A 16,375-nucleotide genomic window follows, 5' to 3' on the forward strand; every position below is an offset into this window, starting at 1 on the left:
TACGTGGGCGCATGGCCAGCTTCAACTTACAAATATCGATACGTACTGACGGTTACGGATGCTTTCAGCAACTATATTGTAGTCTACCCCAACACTAAGGCCTCAACCAGCCATGTTATCAAATCACTATCAACGTATACCTCGCATCTTACGCGACCAGACGTGGTAGTGTATGATAATTTTACCATATTTAGGAGTGGACGCCTCTCCGATCTCCTGGAAGCACAGCACATAAAGTTACGTTTCACCACAGAATACCATCTTTCCAGCAACAGACCAGAGAGAAACCACGCAGAGCTCATCAGGCTATTGCGACATATTTACCATGAGAACCTTGAGAAGTGGTGTTCGCTTCCGCAGGAATGTGTCATGCTTATGAACAATTCTGTGTTCAGTTCCCTAGGAGTAACGCCAGTTGGACTGATGTTTCATCATTATGTGCAAATCTATTTAGAAATAACCAAGACCAATCTCGATCCTGAAGACATACAAGATGAATAGAACAGACCCCTACTTCAAGCTCTCAAGAATAAGTTAACCAAACGACAAGGAAGTAACACAGCCCACAATGAGCGACAAGCTCTCCGGAAAGAGGTTAAAGCAGGAGATTTGGTGCTTTTACTTGCCTATTATTTCAGGAATTTCGCACAAAGGAAAACAAACAAGTTCTTCCAGGTATAGCAAGTATCGTGCGAGGAGGTACTCGACGATAAGGTATTGATCCTGAAAGATCTGTTGACAGGGAAGTCTGCATAAGCCCAATGTAGTCGACAATTGTAGGAAATTGGACTCCTTCACCCAAAACAGGAGTGGGTAGAGATCCTGAACAAGAATTCCATAAGTAACTTCGCTCTTACAGGTGAAAAAACCAAACAGTTGAATAACAGTGTTACTAACTTGATAAACTAAATTGTACAAGTAATATAAACAACAGGTAAAATATGGGTTCTTGAGCTTAGTCACATTGCTCAACATGAAAAGTACTTCCGAGTTGACAACACTGCGAGTAGTAATACTCGGTGTATAGTGCTGTAAACAGAACGGAAGCTCTGCATCCAACATACTTTCTGTGTAAAGACGATATATTAAACATTCATATCAATCGGACATGAGTGTCTCTATATGTGAATCAGTATTCCTGGAGGACATAGGTTACTAATATATGTGCCCATCAAATAGTAACGTATGAAGAAAGCCATATTTCTTGATATGATATCCACGAAAAGCATATGGTGTATTGTAAATAAATGTTTAGTGTAGCGCTGTATTTATCCATTATCATCAAGCACAAATACAAGTTCCACGTGTGCATATAATGTATCCAGTAGCTAGTATATTACACAATTGTTTATATATTACTAGGAAATAAAATGCTACAAATACGTAGATGATGTGATAGGTTTACAGTATGTGAACAAGGGAAATATACCCATTATTGTCAGCTAAAATACAAGTTATCCCGCGTTCTGAGTATTCGCACATTGTAGTAGATACTCCAAATATATCTAAATACATATCTAATGCAAATCCAACGTTCTTATAGTTGTATTTGTGATCTATAGGCATGATTACGCTTACATGGACGTTTTTGCTTCCGAAGTTCGTTTACTAAGTACATGTTCAGCATGATTGTTACCCATCAAACATCATGTATCATGGTAAACAATTTGTGAGTGTGCGAGATTTACAAAATAATACCGTCACAAACTGTACTATGTAAAACAGTATATTAAAATGATAGGTAATGTACTCACAGCTTCACAATAGATGTAGATGTCCCTGGCATCGCTGCAAGCAGAACAGCGTCGTAGGAAGCGTTGTTGCACATGCTCAAATATCCCTGGTATCGTTCTGATGATGTCACTGGCAGCGAAGATTCGTGCAAGGATTTCCTCTTCGCTCTCTGCGTGAACACATTCTGAGATCTGAATACGTTTAAGGACAAAGGACATCCAATTTCATCTCACTTTCCTTTGTGGCAGTCGGACACAAATCACATTTCTCCCCAAAAAACACATTTCAAATCGGATTATTGGGGTAACAGTCCCCCTAGTTTCAAGATGAGAGGAGACATTTCCCCCTCATCTCCTGGGATTTGAGCCAGTGCTTGTAGCAAAAACTATTTGAGTTGCTCTTTCATTTGATGTATTGTTAAATGAGGAAAATACTACACAGCATTAAAACTCCGATATTCATTTTGAAACACCCTGTGCAATGAAACGCTAGTACCAAACAATAATTATATACAAACTATAACTTTCGATATCTATAATCAACAAACAGCTTTTTTTTCTGTAGCATTTGAATTTTTTATTTCATTTGTTCTTTTCCTTTCAAAGTTCTAACATCCCTTGGGGTTCCTCAAGCTTCTTTATTACTAAAGATTTTGTTTTTTCAGAATTTTTACCTTTCTGAACTTGTCTTGACTCTTGGAGGGCCTTCGTATCTTGTAGGCAACTCAAAAAAACTTGACTCTTCCATAACATAGCAGATTTCTCTGACTGTTGGCATATACTAAATCATTTCCCTGACTTTCACGGCCAATGTAAACCCTGCTACAGAATGTGCGTTCTTCTTTTGCTTATTTTAATTTTTGCAGGTCATTTGAATGTTACAAATTTACAACACTTTTTATAAGTTTGTTATCCTTTAATTCTTCTATGTGTCCTGTCCGTTTTCAGACGAATTTTCTTAGATTTTACGCTCTTTATCTAGTTCCTTTTGCCTTGCAATTGCAATCGCAGTACGAGCATCTTTTTACGAACACAAAATTATCTTAACTGTCTTTAATTTAACAACTACAATTATTTTGACGATGTATGCTTCAGTTTCTTAAGTTTTCTAATGCGAAGTGTTTGTTAGCAGAGAACTCTTGAGCCAACTGTTGCTTCTTCATGGGAAATGAAGGGAACAAACTTTTTGTTAATTACTCGATATAGTCTATAGGCCAGTATAGGTAAGGTGAGTATAATTTGGGGTACCAGATTTCCTTCAAACCACAATTGTATTGGTACCTGAGGACCACGAAAAACTATGATGGCCGTCTCGGAACGGTAGCTTTACAAGATGGCGTCGAATCAAAGATGGTGCCCGAGTCGATTTTTAAAACGCAATATCTCGGCTCCTAATTACCAAATTTTAACGCTCTTTTTTAAAACGATAGCTCATTATATTTGCAACAAGTATCGTTGTCATCATTTTGCTGTATCTTGGACGATATATGAGGAAAATAACAAAAAAATGAATTTCAAAGTGCTTTAAGTTTTAATCTATATTAATCGTGACAACAAAAGATTTATGAAAAAATACTTTGGGCAAAAGAAAAGATACATTAATTAGCTTTCGTTTGATGTATTTGTGAACATTTTAACAATAATACAGCCGTAAATATCAAGATTTGAATGTTTAAAGGTGCGCGCGTCAGCACTGCAATTCAATGTAAACAATGAATAGTGAGGCAAAATGTTTCCATAAACTCATCGAGTTAACAGCATTATAATTCAGAAAGTATCAGACTCGTATTTACCTCTGAGACCTGTATTTAATAATGATAAGAAGAAAAGATACGTGGTATTTCACCATTCACCTTTACCAGAATATATTGCAGGTAAGAAGATTGAGTCCTAAGATTAAAACAGAGTGACTTCCTTTTTGCCTTAGCTTGTTTCCGGAATTTAAACGGAAAAATTTACTTTGGGTTCTAAGTCGGCATTGCAAGTCTGGAAATTAGATCGATAGCTCTTGGACAGGATTTAATATATTAGTCAGGAACAACGTTAACCAAATCCAATAGCTTATTTGCCTTCCATAAATCACCCAGAAACTGATGTCAACAGTTTATGAAATATTGACTGAGTGCAATCAAATAAAGTCAAGGCTAAATTTGGAAAATATTATCGTTGTCGTAGATCAGGCCATTTTTTCGAAAGCAACAGAAATTAAATGGATACATCTCAATGAATTTGACAGTATTTTCATAATGATGGGACCTTTTCATATAGTTTGTAACCTACTTTCTAATATTGGGAAGTTATTGGTAATGCTGGACTTAGATTTAGCAGTAGAATCAGGAAGAACTGCAATTGGCTTCATTTGTAAAGTTTTAGACGGAAAGCAATACAACCGTGCTGTGAGATTCCACGAATGCGTCTACGAAGCTTTAATAAGAATAATTTGGAATGAGTTCTTGGATCATGTCGAAGTCGAAAATATTCAGCTTCCCTTTAATCACAAAATTAAATGTTCATTTGAAAACCTACAGTATCTCAAATAATTTTGAAACGTTGTACGGAGACGACAAAATCAAAGGAAGTTTTATTCTTTTCGAAGGCTATATGAATCATTTGAGACATGAGAATGGAGTACTTTCATCTTTCTGGATGTTTTATATAGATTTAGTGGAATCATTGTTGGACTTGATTCGAGCTCGTTATTGGTTAATCTACTTTTCGTGTTTACAAAAATTGATCCCATGGTGTTTTGTTTATATAAAATGACCTATTCCAGGTACTTCTCAATTCAATTGGATGAACTATCCCAATTAGAAAATACAAATCTTTCCATTTTTGAGTTCTAGATGTCTGTAGAATTTTCTGTTCAGCTTAAATCAAAGAATCCATTTGCACAAATTCCGGTTGATCAGGCTCTAGAAGAGAGAGTAAATAAAGTGGAAGTCTGATGAAGACACAGTTATTGTGTTGAAACTGTTACGTGATACTGTTTTTTTTTTTTTTTTTTTTACATATTATCACATAGCCTTGCTCAGTGTGTTATTGTGTATTAGTACAAAATGGAAACAAGGCCTGATAGAATAGTTATAGTAAATAAAGATACACAGACAGTAGGTGGGACAAAAGGATTCAGTTTAAAGCTTGAAGCAGTCAGTAAATAATATTTAACCGCAGAATATCGAGCTTCAGCACTTGGGAAGATATGAAAATTTGTGGAAATCATTCCAGACAAGTAATACCAGCATCCGGATCTTCAGAAGACCCGTATTTCTAAAGACGAAGAACAAGTCTCTGCCTTAGTCGAGCTTCTGTAAAATGAGTGGACCAACCCTTTCGACAAAAATCCCTCAACATTATACACATTTCAAAGGCTTAGAAGCGCAGACAGAAATTCAAAATGATTTATTATTGGCAAGACAGAAAAGGGAAAAAACTTACCAAGACTTCCAACATGATCGTTTAGAAAAGAATAAATGTTTCTTTGACTCTACTAAAAAAAATCAGTTGCAAACTTTCAAAAATAACCAGAAGTTAGGCGTAAAACAGTAACAAAGAAATAATTTAAAGACAGATAAAAATATTTTCGGGAATATGATTTTGTTAGCAGAAAACCATAACCTAAACATAGAGGGACTTTTAACTCATCCTTTGGGTCTTTTGCTATGGAGTCTAGCGAATCCTAATGGCACCATAAAGCTACATTAGCGAACTTTCTTGAGGGTATGATTTCACCTACTGACCGTCCACAAGGTAAATCTGCAACAGTTATTGACGTAATGGAGGTAGTTCATAAGTTACATGGAAAAAATGTACCTTTGATGAAATATCTCATTTAATACTGCTAGAAGTTTTAAAAGTAGGTCATGTCAGTGACCGAATTGACGTAGTTTTTGACACTTATAAAGAGAAATCAATAAAGTCCGCTTAAAGAACTTTGAGTGATGTTGATGAAGCGATATCATTTCATGTTTTGAAGAGTGCACATAAATTACAAACTGGAAGCGATTCTTAACAAGTAATGGCAGCAAGAACAAGGTAACGAGAATCCTAGCAGAAAGTTGGCAGCAAAAGGAAAAAAAGGAAAAATTTTGTTCGTAATGTATGGAAACATGTGTTTAAAAAGTACAGGAAAAGATATGAATGAAGTGCCAGAACTGTCATCTTCTCAAGACGCAGCTGATACGAGAATGATGTTACATATTAAACATAACTTACAAGAGTTTTCAAATGTCATATGTAAATCAAATGACACGAATATGTTCGTTCTGTTTGCATATACGCCTGTGCATATTGAAAATCAAAGTAATGTTTCTATTAAACGTGGAACAAAAAACCGAATTCGTCTTATTGATGTAACAAAACTTGTCTCAGTTTTGTGATCTCCTTTATTGTCTACTTTATCCTTTCTTTACATAATGACTGGTTGTGATTCAGTTAGTGCTATGTGTAGTCAAGAAAAATTAAAGGCAATTAAACTGTTGAATTGACGCTGAATTTATACATTTAGTTTCTTTCTTTGGAAGAGACTGGAACAGTGAACTTTTTCAGCCAACTACAAAAGTTTCTTTGCTTCCTGCATTTGAGACATAAGCGTATTAATCAAGTAAATGAGGCACACTACCAATTATTTCGAAGTAAACGAGGTGTAATCGATTCTGTTCAATTTACTCCCTGCGAAGATTGCTTTATCAGCATGCTCTCAAAGCAAATTACCAATCTGCAATTTGGAAACGATGTCTGGAGAACTTTCCCGAAATTCCCGAGTCTGAAAACCATGGTTGGACAATTACGAGAGTTGACATGTATCTGTTCAGTAGATGACCGATTACCCATCCTTTGTTTCCGTTCCTGTAAGCAACCTAGCAGTTCTTGTTTGCTTAATAACATGAAATATCCACCTGCTTGTAAGTTCACGGACTGTGACAACCTACCTCAAATAGATCCTGAGGAGTATACAGTTAACGAAGAAGTTGGGTTTTCAGACAGTAAAGAGTTCAACTAAAATTTGCAAGGTAAGTTCATATTTAAAGAGAGTAAAATAATATCAAATGTAGCTTATGTTATGTGCTCTTTGCAGAAGAAAAGTTTTATTTTAAAAATCAATTTTTTATTTGAGTTTTCTGAACGCCGCGCCCCTTTGAACATTCAAATCTTGATATTTACGGTTGTATTATTGTTAAAATGTTCACAAATACATCAAACGAAAGCTAATTAATGACACTTTTTGCCCAAAGTATTTTTTCATGAATCTTTTGTCGTCACGAAGATTAAATAAAACTTGAAGCGCTTCGAAATTCATTTATTATTTTCCTTATATATCGTCCAAGATACGGCAAAATGATGACATTACTTGTTGCAAAAGTTATCGTTTAAAAAAAAAAAAAAAAAAAAAGCGTTGAAGTTCGGTAATTGAGCAGAGTTATTGCGAGTTTTATAAATCGACTCGGGCGCCATCTTTGATTCAAAGCCATCTTGAAAAGCTACCGTTCCGAGACTACCATCATAGTTTTTCGTGGTCCTCAGGTACCAATACAATTGTGGTTTGAAGGAAATCTGGTATCCCCAAATTATACTCAAATCTTGTCTGGCCCATAGACTGATATATTTATATGGACGTCTCTAATTGGCATATTTTGTTTCTAATATTTTCAACTTTAAACGCCTATTGACGCACATCTGCGTTATGGCTTTAAACCTTCATAGCTCAGCTCCTAATTAAGGCAGGAAGACAATTTTGGTATCGATGTGTTTGTGAAGCTTTCAAAGGACATGCACTATGTATTTGGAGAGTGCCTGTATGTTAATGTCTCATATAGCCTCAACGGGACGCTAAACTCCCAAGTCAACCATCTATCGTTTACAGCTAACTTGAGGGAAAAATTAAACCAATAAATCTACGTAGCATTTGAATTTTTTTTTTCTTTTTTCCAAGTGTTAACATCTTTCGGCGCTTTTCAAGCATCTTTATTTCTAATTTTCTTTTCTGGTCATATTTTCTCTTATCGTTTTTAATTGATCTTGATTGTTCTTGGTATTTTCTGCGAGCAGCTGAAAAAATATTCCGACACTCTTTATTTTTTCTGTGAAATTTCCCTGGCTTTCGACATATTTTAAAACATTTCCCTCACTTTGAACGTCAGTGTCAGAACTGCATATTGAAAACACAAAACTATTTCATTCAGTAGTATTGCTGAAATCTTAAAATAATTCTAGGAATATCCTTTGATTTACATAACATACTGGAAGGGTTTTAAAGAGGTGAGCATTCTCCAAAATCCACGGTATTCATCAATCGCAAGTCACAAGATCTGGTATTTCGTATTATCGATGATTTTACAAGGGCATACAGCGTCCAACAATAAGTAAGAAATTAGATTTCTGGGCTTTCGGTATCTATGGCCATTTTAGCCCGTCATGTATATAAGGGACGACGTCCCTCGGCGAGCACACTATCCGATGAAAGGGAAGGAAGGAAGCTGTATGGGAGCATTATGTTAGGTACCATCCCGGCATTTGACTGGCGTGAATGAGGAAAAACCACTCAAGATGGCTGGCCTGAAAAAGCTTTTACACTTTTTCGACCGAGTGTCCCTACCGGGAATCGAACCCGGGACCGCTCGCACCAAAGGCAAGAACGTTAGCGACTATGCCACGTGGGGCCACTCCAAGAATAAGTATTCAAGTGTATAAATTAATGGAAGGAAAAGTATCTATTGCGGTCCTTCAGGGAAGATGTATCGAGTGAGTGAATCGCTTACATGATCACTGATACTGAATCTGTCTATTCTACGAAGTCCGCACTGAAAACGAAGTTAGGGTGAAGTGACCGGTGCAATGCAAATGCACAGTAGCAAGGAAGGAAAAAAAAATGCAAGTATTAAGTCAGTTTCGCCTGCGTGTACTAACGGAATTCCTGGTCAAAGAGAGTGTTTTTGCATCAGATATGGGTAAAGACAAACTTAATACGTTATAAATTAACTATGAAGACCAAAATGTGGTATACTGGTGTCAACGCCACACAAGACGTTCGAGATAGGGTTCGGAATTCATATGTTGGAGGAAAAAAACATAAGAAAGTGTAACTGAAAATTTGTAACTTATTGTCTGTATGTAAAGTCTACTGGAATTCCTTGATTTTTTCTTTCTATTGCGTTTCTGCAAAATGAATGCAACATCTCAGAATCTTAACTCGAGAAGAGTACGTGTTTGTATTACTAGAAAACTTATGTTCTGCCCTTCTTAGCTATATACGCCATAAGAAATACTTGTATGCTTTCATCTACTTTCAGGCTTTACAACTTACGTTACCAGAAGATGATTGCGATACAGCTCCTAAGAGATCTTTCTGAGCCGACGTTGCATTCAAAGAAGTTCACGGTGACTGAGGTGGTCCGTAGTTTCACTGATTTACTCCAGCTTCCTCAGTCAACCGTGTCACATATCTTGTGCACAATTGCCGCTGCAGAAGTTCACACATTGCGCCATGAAACTTTGCCATACACACTATCCTTACCAGACCTCTTGCCCACTGACTGAATAAGTGTTTGATAAACGAATATGTTCCCCTTTTAATTGATAATACTCATCGTATGAACGAAAATAAGACCATGATAAATGTTCCCATTGCACTAATTACACACGAAAATCCTGAAATTTGAAAACGAAACATTCAGCAGAATACCGTATATTAAATAAATAAATAAAAAAGGTGTGAAAGTGTTTGTAAACCGGTCGTAGCTTTCCCAGTTGCGAGGAAATCATGAAATAGGAAGGTAAAGTTTTAACAATTCGTTATAATATAATATAAATAAAATAGTTTGTGTGTCTGTCTATGTGAAGCCTGGGGACCACACAAGTAGACCGAGAGTTACCAAAGTTTGGTCACGGATACCTTGGTCCAGGCTCCAGACCAAGACGAAGCGTTTTTTTTTTTTTCTCTCAAATTTGAAGCAGGGGGTCTCAGAAGGGGAAGTTTACCGGGACATGTAATAGTAGAAAATGACCAATATTAGTGTCAAATTCAGTCTTCGTGGTCGCTGAGATCAATAGTGAAACTCTGATCACACTAACGTCCAAATTCTCTCCATTTGGCTACGGGCTGTGGTTTAGGGGGGGGGGAGTAATACCGAGACATGTAAAAATAATCCAAAATGACCATTATTAGTGTCAAATCTATAGTTTTTCCGGTCGCTGAGGTCAATGATGACATTTCCATTAGCGATGACTTTCAAATTCAGCTACCATTGTATGCGGGCCGGGAATCACTAGCGGGGAGAGAAAGAGTACCGAGACATGTAAAAGTAGTAGAAAACGACCATTTTCTTCCTTTCGTTGTTCAGTTTGTTTACATACAATAGATATTTTATCTGACCCATGCGAAGAATGGTATTTCAGCTAGTGTAGTATAATTTGTGCTACAGTACAAACATTGTTACCCAACATATACTGACGTGTCTTGTGTGTATTTTTTTTTTTTTCAGTTGAGCAATAGGTTAGAAAAAAAAGCAAACACCATTCACAGTAATAAATACTGATTTACTCCAAAGTCACAATATAAATATACAATTTTTTTTATTTAATTTTCTGAAAATAACACTTCCCACAAGCATGTCAAAACACCTTTCCACACAGAAAGTAGAAGCCTTCTGCCACACAATACCTCTAAATGTGGTGGAAAGCCTCTAATTGAAATATTTTTTTTGTTTAATTTTTGTTTCCTTAAAACTAACCTGGGTTATCACTTTTTCTGTTGGTATTCTATTAATTAAAAAAAAAAAGAAAATTTTTTTGATACTCCAGGATGAAAATTTGGCTGCTTCTTTTTCCTTAACCATTAGGACATAATGAATCTGATCTACGATCAGATGAAGAAGAGGGGAGGGGGTTATGGAGACTGAGATTTGCCATACACACCTCCATAAGTGCAGGCACATTTAACAATGATCAAGAAGAGAGGAAAAAAAGAAGTTAATGCAATATTAAAAACCATTTCTAACATTTTCATGTGTGTTTTTATATATATATATATATATATGTATCTAAATAGGACATTAAGAATTGGTCCCACACTGCAAGGGGAAAAACCACTAGGAGTAAGCTACCAAGATAGATAAATAACAGTCAGAATTGAAAATGCATCATAAAAACAGAAAAAAAGGGAGAAAAATATTAATAATCTTAAACCTTATATCTACCAAAGGGAATGTGGTCACTTTACTTTTAAAAACGCCAAAATAAAAATATATATATTATATATTACTTTTTCTTTAGTTAAAAAAAATAATTCATTGAATCCTTTGACAGACAGCAATGGCATGCAGCTCTTTAGTTGTTTTTTTTTAATTAAAAACAATTTTTTCTTCTTACACACTGAGACTAAGAAGAATTTAGTTCATAAAAAACGTAATTAACAATTCATTTGAAAGAATACTGGCTAAATTCAGTCTTTTTTCACAAGCACAAAACCACTTGCTAACTGTGCATAAGGATCCAAAAACCATTCAATCGAGATCGCTTAATGCAATGCCTTGAGGAATTGAGAAAGGGAAAAGATCCAGCATTACGTTCCTTCCCCTTTGAAAAAAAAAAGCGACCTTTTTACAATATTAGCTTTCATTTTTAATAAAAATTAATAAATAAATTACGAGAAAAAAGCTCAATCCACAAAGACATGCATTTAGTCCAACCATCACAACCAGAACAAATAGTTAACAAAGGTACACTAAAAAAAAATTAATCACTATATACCATTCACTTCAGTTTTTGCTGTGTTTTTAAGATTTTAAAACATCTCTTCCACTCAATTCTTTTGTTTTCTTTTTTACACAATTCTCTCGGAACAGGAAGAAAAAATTACACAGACTAGATTAAGACATCACAAACTCTGATAGAAATTTTGATATGTTCATACATATATATAAGAATATATATATATATCTATATTATGATTTCTTTTTTTTAAAAAAATGCAACACTCATTATATGAGTGATAAATATAGATAAAAATGCAAATACATTATTTTTTAGAGAATTTACTCTTCTTTTCACAAGTAATAAGATCATTTTGTAAATATACATACATTTTATAAATATAGATGAATCTTAAGTTTCCGTTGCAACAAATTTCAAAGTTTTCTCGGACTTTTGTGCTTTGCAATACCGTATTTACGCGAATCTAAGACGCCCACAAATGTAAGACGCACCCTTGGCGAAAATCAAAAAACTCTACACTGCATTGATTTAAAAACAAGTAAATAAAAAAATATTAATAAACATGGGAAAACAAATAATGTTGAGGACTGCTCGAATTTACGGTATATTCATGTGCATCTGCTGGTACTTTTTTATTTTCCTGATGTAATTAGTACAAAACGTGCTTGCGTCAGTTTTATAGCAACCCATTATCGGTATCTTTAATTATATATAAAACTGCATGAACTGATATAAATAAAAGGGGTACTTCCGGTTGACTTGGAAAGAAATTTGGCATGATTGTAGCTTTCCGGGACTTCCGGGACTAACCGACAGGAAAATTGCCAAAAGTGAATATTTTTAATTTTTAAGGGGTGTAAAGGGGGATAAAGAAATTCCTATGTTATTTAAATGGACGTTTTCTTGGGAAACAAAATCTTATCTTTTAGATAGTTCAAATAGGAAAAGAAACTTGAAATTCGATGGAATTGTGGGTTTAATAGGTGCGAAACTGTAAGCCTAGCAAATGCGGGGTTCTGGGGGCGTAACCCCCAGCTAGCCAAAGGCTAGTCATATCAGTATGTATATTATACCAGTATGTACACACACACACACACAAACAAATAAATAATTATTCAGCAATTATTTAAACTTATTTCTTTTCTTCTGTTTTGCACTCTCACTCGCAAGAACAACACTGACACGTTACTGCTCATCATCTGTTTGCTCCTCGGTATGGCTATTTTTTCAATTTTTCCACTTTTGATGGCCAAATACACATTCTTTACAGAATCGTGACTAACGGTATTAGCAATTTTTGGCAAACTCCATCTAATCTGGCCTAAATTTGCATAACTCAAGTCAAAGACACGCCTTGATTTTGGAGAGAGGAAAAAATACAAAAAAATGCGTTTTAGAATCGCGTAAATACGGTAATTAATCTTCAGAAATATTCTATATATGACGTAATTATTTGATTTTTATGTTTTTTTTTTTTCGAAAAAAAGTTGTGTGTACTGTAATGTAAGAAGTGAAAAAAGAGGATTCACAATTACATATACATAAATATACAGCAGAATCATAAGAGTATACAAGTTGATTTAAAAAAATAACTTAAGCGAAGCGGTGTTGCACGCATCAGTTCATCATATATATATAAATATATATATATATATAAACAATGAGTACACAGAAAAAAAACTTCATTTAAGAAATTACTTTATGAGAATTTTCCAAATTGAAAAAGTAGTTATATACCCCATGCAAACACTTCCCATACAAAGAATTTGGCAGATATAACTGGAATCAATATCACTAAATCTCTCAGTCTACTTTTTTTCTTCTTTCAAAGGAACTACAACACGTGGTTTACTTACATTAGCAAGAAAAGAAAGAAAAAAAAATAAAACTACAGGCTGAAAATTACTAAATCACTAAAGCAAAAGTAATGGAAATTGAAGAAACTTTCTATTTTTATTTGAAATTATACTGTGCTATAATATGCATACTGTCCACCACTGAACGAAATCCGCAATTAACAACTAGTATTAAGTGTATATTCTGAAGATCTATATATACACACAGAAGGTTTCTAAACTTGTGGTACGCGAACCGCTGTTGGTGGCATGCCACTGCAAAAAGGTAGAGAACATCTGATATATACTATGGGAAAGAGAAATTAACGTTACACTTACAACTTAGCCAGCCAAAAACAATAAACACACAAGTGAAAATAATTAGTTTGTAGTAAAATCTTAAAAAAGCAGGCTCCACGAATATTCACCCCTTATTATTATTATTGTTATTTAAACGAATAATTTTACTATCACTTTACTTCTAATAATTACAATACTTTTTAATTAACGTTACGTATACTTTGGTCAATCTCTGCCAAATTCTTTGAACTTCGGTACCATTCTTCTGAAGTTAAAAAAGATATATTTACGTACGTACGTTAAAAAATGTAAAAGCTACACTAGTTGTATAGCAGGAAAAAGAAACAAGCATCTATTACAACATATAAAAATCTTAACACCAGCTGGAATTGTCAAATTACTTTCTACTTGATAAAAAAAAAAAGTGTCCTTGTACTGAATGTATAAACCATTTACCTGTATAATATTGAAAAAATTTGTGATATAACAATATGAACAAACTGTCACACTTGTCGAGATACGACCTAGAGTAATAAAACTACCATTACATTACCTTGTAGTAGCGGTACATATACATACATATGTATATATATATATACACATTTCTATATATATATATATATGTACGTATGTGTGTGTGTATGTATGTATGAATTGTGTGTAAAATGTGTGAAACGTTACCTCAAACGCTGAAAACATCTGCATTATCAAATACCTTAACTAATATCTTAACTATATATATATATGTATATATATACTGACGGCTAATAATTGTAACATTTCAAAAAAAATGTAATATATTATGTGATAAATGTCTTTTATTTATTATTATTTCTTTTTTTAATTCTCGTTGGTCCCGACACCACTTGATCCATAACTGTGTCTTGGAGAGGGGAGACAATTTCTCATACAAGTGTGACACTTAGACATTGTGAAGTATATCAAATCTATCTGTATGCAATCTTGTAACAATGGAGTACACAACAATCAGTGCTTTTAATTAATATATATATATGTACACAATCGTATGTCATTTAAAAAATTGGGAGGGGTAAGGAAGAGAAAGATTACGTAAAAGCCACATAACAATGGCTTTATTGTTCCTCTGGAGAGAGTGTTGCTATCTAAACTAGATCACTTGACAGGAAATAAAAAGAACACTACGAAAATCCTGGAAAAATACAGAAGGCATTGTTTTAACACTATTCACAACAGGTGGTAATAATATTAATGTCACTGTCACCGATACACTCAGAATTTCCTAACGCTTCTTCTGCTTTTCTTTTTACAAGTTATGTGTAAACAAAACAAAACAAAACAAAAAAAGAACAAAAACAATCTTCATGATTAAAGCTTATTTTTTTTCTCTCAAAAAATCCATTTACTTGCAAAACAGCATGACCACACCCACTGCACTATTGCCCTCTTTTACTTCTCATGCCTGCCACGAAGAAATTTTGAAGTAGGACAATCCCCAAAAATCAACCTTTTCTTTCCCCCCTTAAAAAAAAAAAAAAGTTAATCGCCGCAGATAATATTACAAACTAGCTTTGTCTGTCTGTCTCTCTCTCTCCAAAGTTTTAATTAGGAAATGAACAAATAATATACGCTCTTCCCAACAACAGTACACATAAAAAAAATAAGTGTTGGTGATCACAAAAGGACTTAAAAACTACTATAATTTAAAGAGCATCTTACAGAATGGACCATCATTAATTATTACAGAGCATAGTTGTTCAAAATGTACCTCTAACAGCTAAAAATATATGAACATGAAAAAAAAAATGTGCATTATACTGTATACCAGACAAAATGAATATATATATATAACCACTGAAAAGTAGTTCTTTTAAAAAAAAATCGGAAAATATTAACAAGGAAAAGCAATAACCTGACTTAAAGGCAGGTTTACAGATATGATAGAGAAAAATAGAATAAACTGTCAGAAGTTAATGGCAAATGTACAAAATGGACAACATGATATGGTGGAAAAAAATGTATTCAATATATCTTCACACTAAGTGTGATTCTTTTAGGGTCAGTAAACAGGGTAGAAATAATAAAAAAATTCTTCTACAACTAGTGGCCATTATCTTCTGATGTTTAGTTTCTCATTTTAACATTTACGGAAAAATAAAAGACAGACATTACCACACTACTTTCCCTCTACATGTGGGATGGCAAACTGTACAAAATTTAACAAATTAATAACTATAATACCAGCGATGCACCACCTCTTCTCTGGACAAACTACAAATACTTGGTGAAAAAGTGTGAACAATAAGTAAAGAATTCACTATTGTCTCTACACTAAAGAAAGAAAGATGATTATTTTTTTTCTTGTTTTTTTTTTTCAAAAAAAAACTTATTTTTTGCACAGAGAAGTATTTATCTGTTTAACAATTTAACAGTAAGTATAACCTTTGTTTCAAGGCCTTAAGTTTAAAATGTTGAAATCCCACCATCTTTGGACTGAAGGAATGTAACAATCATTTACTAACACTATCACAGCCTTCCTATCTCTCTTCGATTGTAAAAAATACTTTTATTTTTACAACATGCTGTTGGTTATACGTAGTTCTTGTTAAGTTTAGGCAGAATGTCTACAGATCAGAAATTATGTAATTTCTCTTTATTTCCTTCCCTTCAGAACGCAGTTTATTTTTAGTCCTTCCCAACACTACTTTCTCTCAGAATTAAGGCAATTTATGTCAAACCCCAATGGTTTCCAATTTTCCCTTTCATGCATGATCTTAAAGAGTGCAACTAACATTGAACATATAAATTAAGGAGGGGAAA

Source organism: Thermobia domestica, chromosome 12 (genome assembly GCF_964235325.1).
Source record: "Thermobia domestica chromosome 12, izTheDome1.hap1.1, whole genome shotgun sequence".
NCBI lineage: Eukaryota > Metazoa > Arthropoda > Insecta > Zygentoma > Lepismatidae > Thermobia > Thermobia domestica.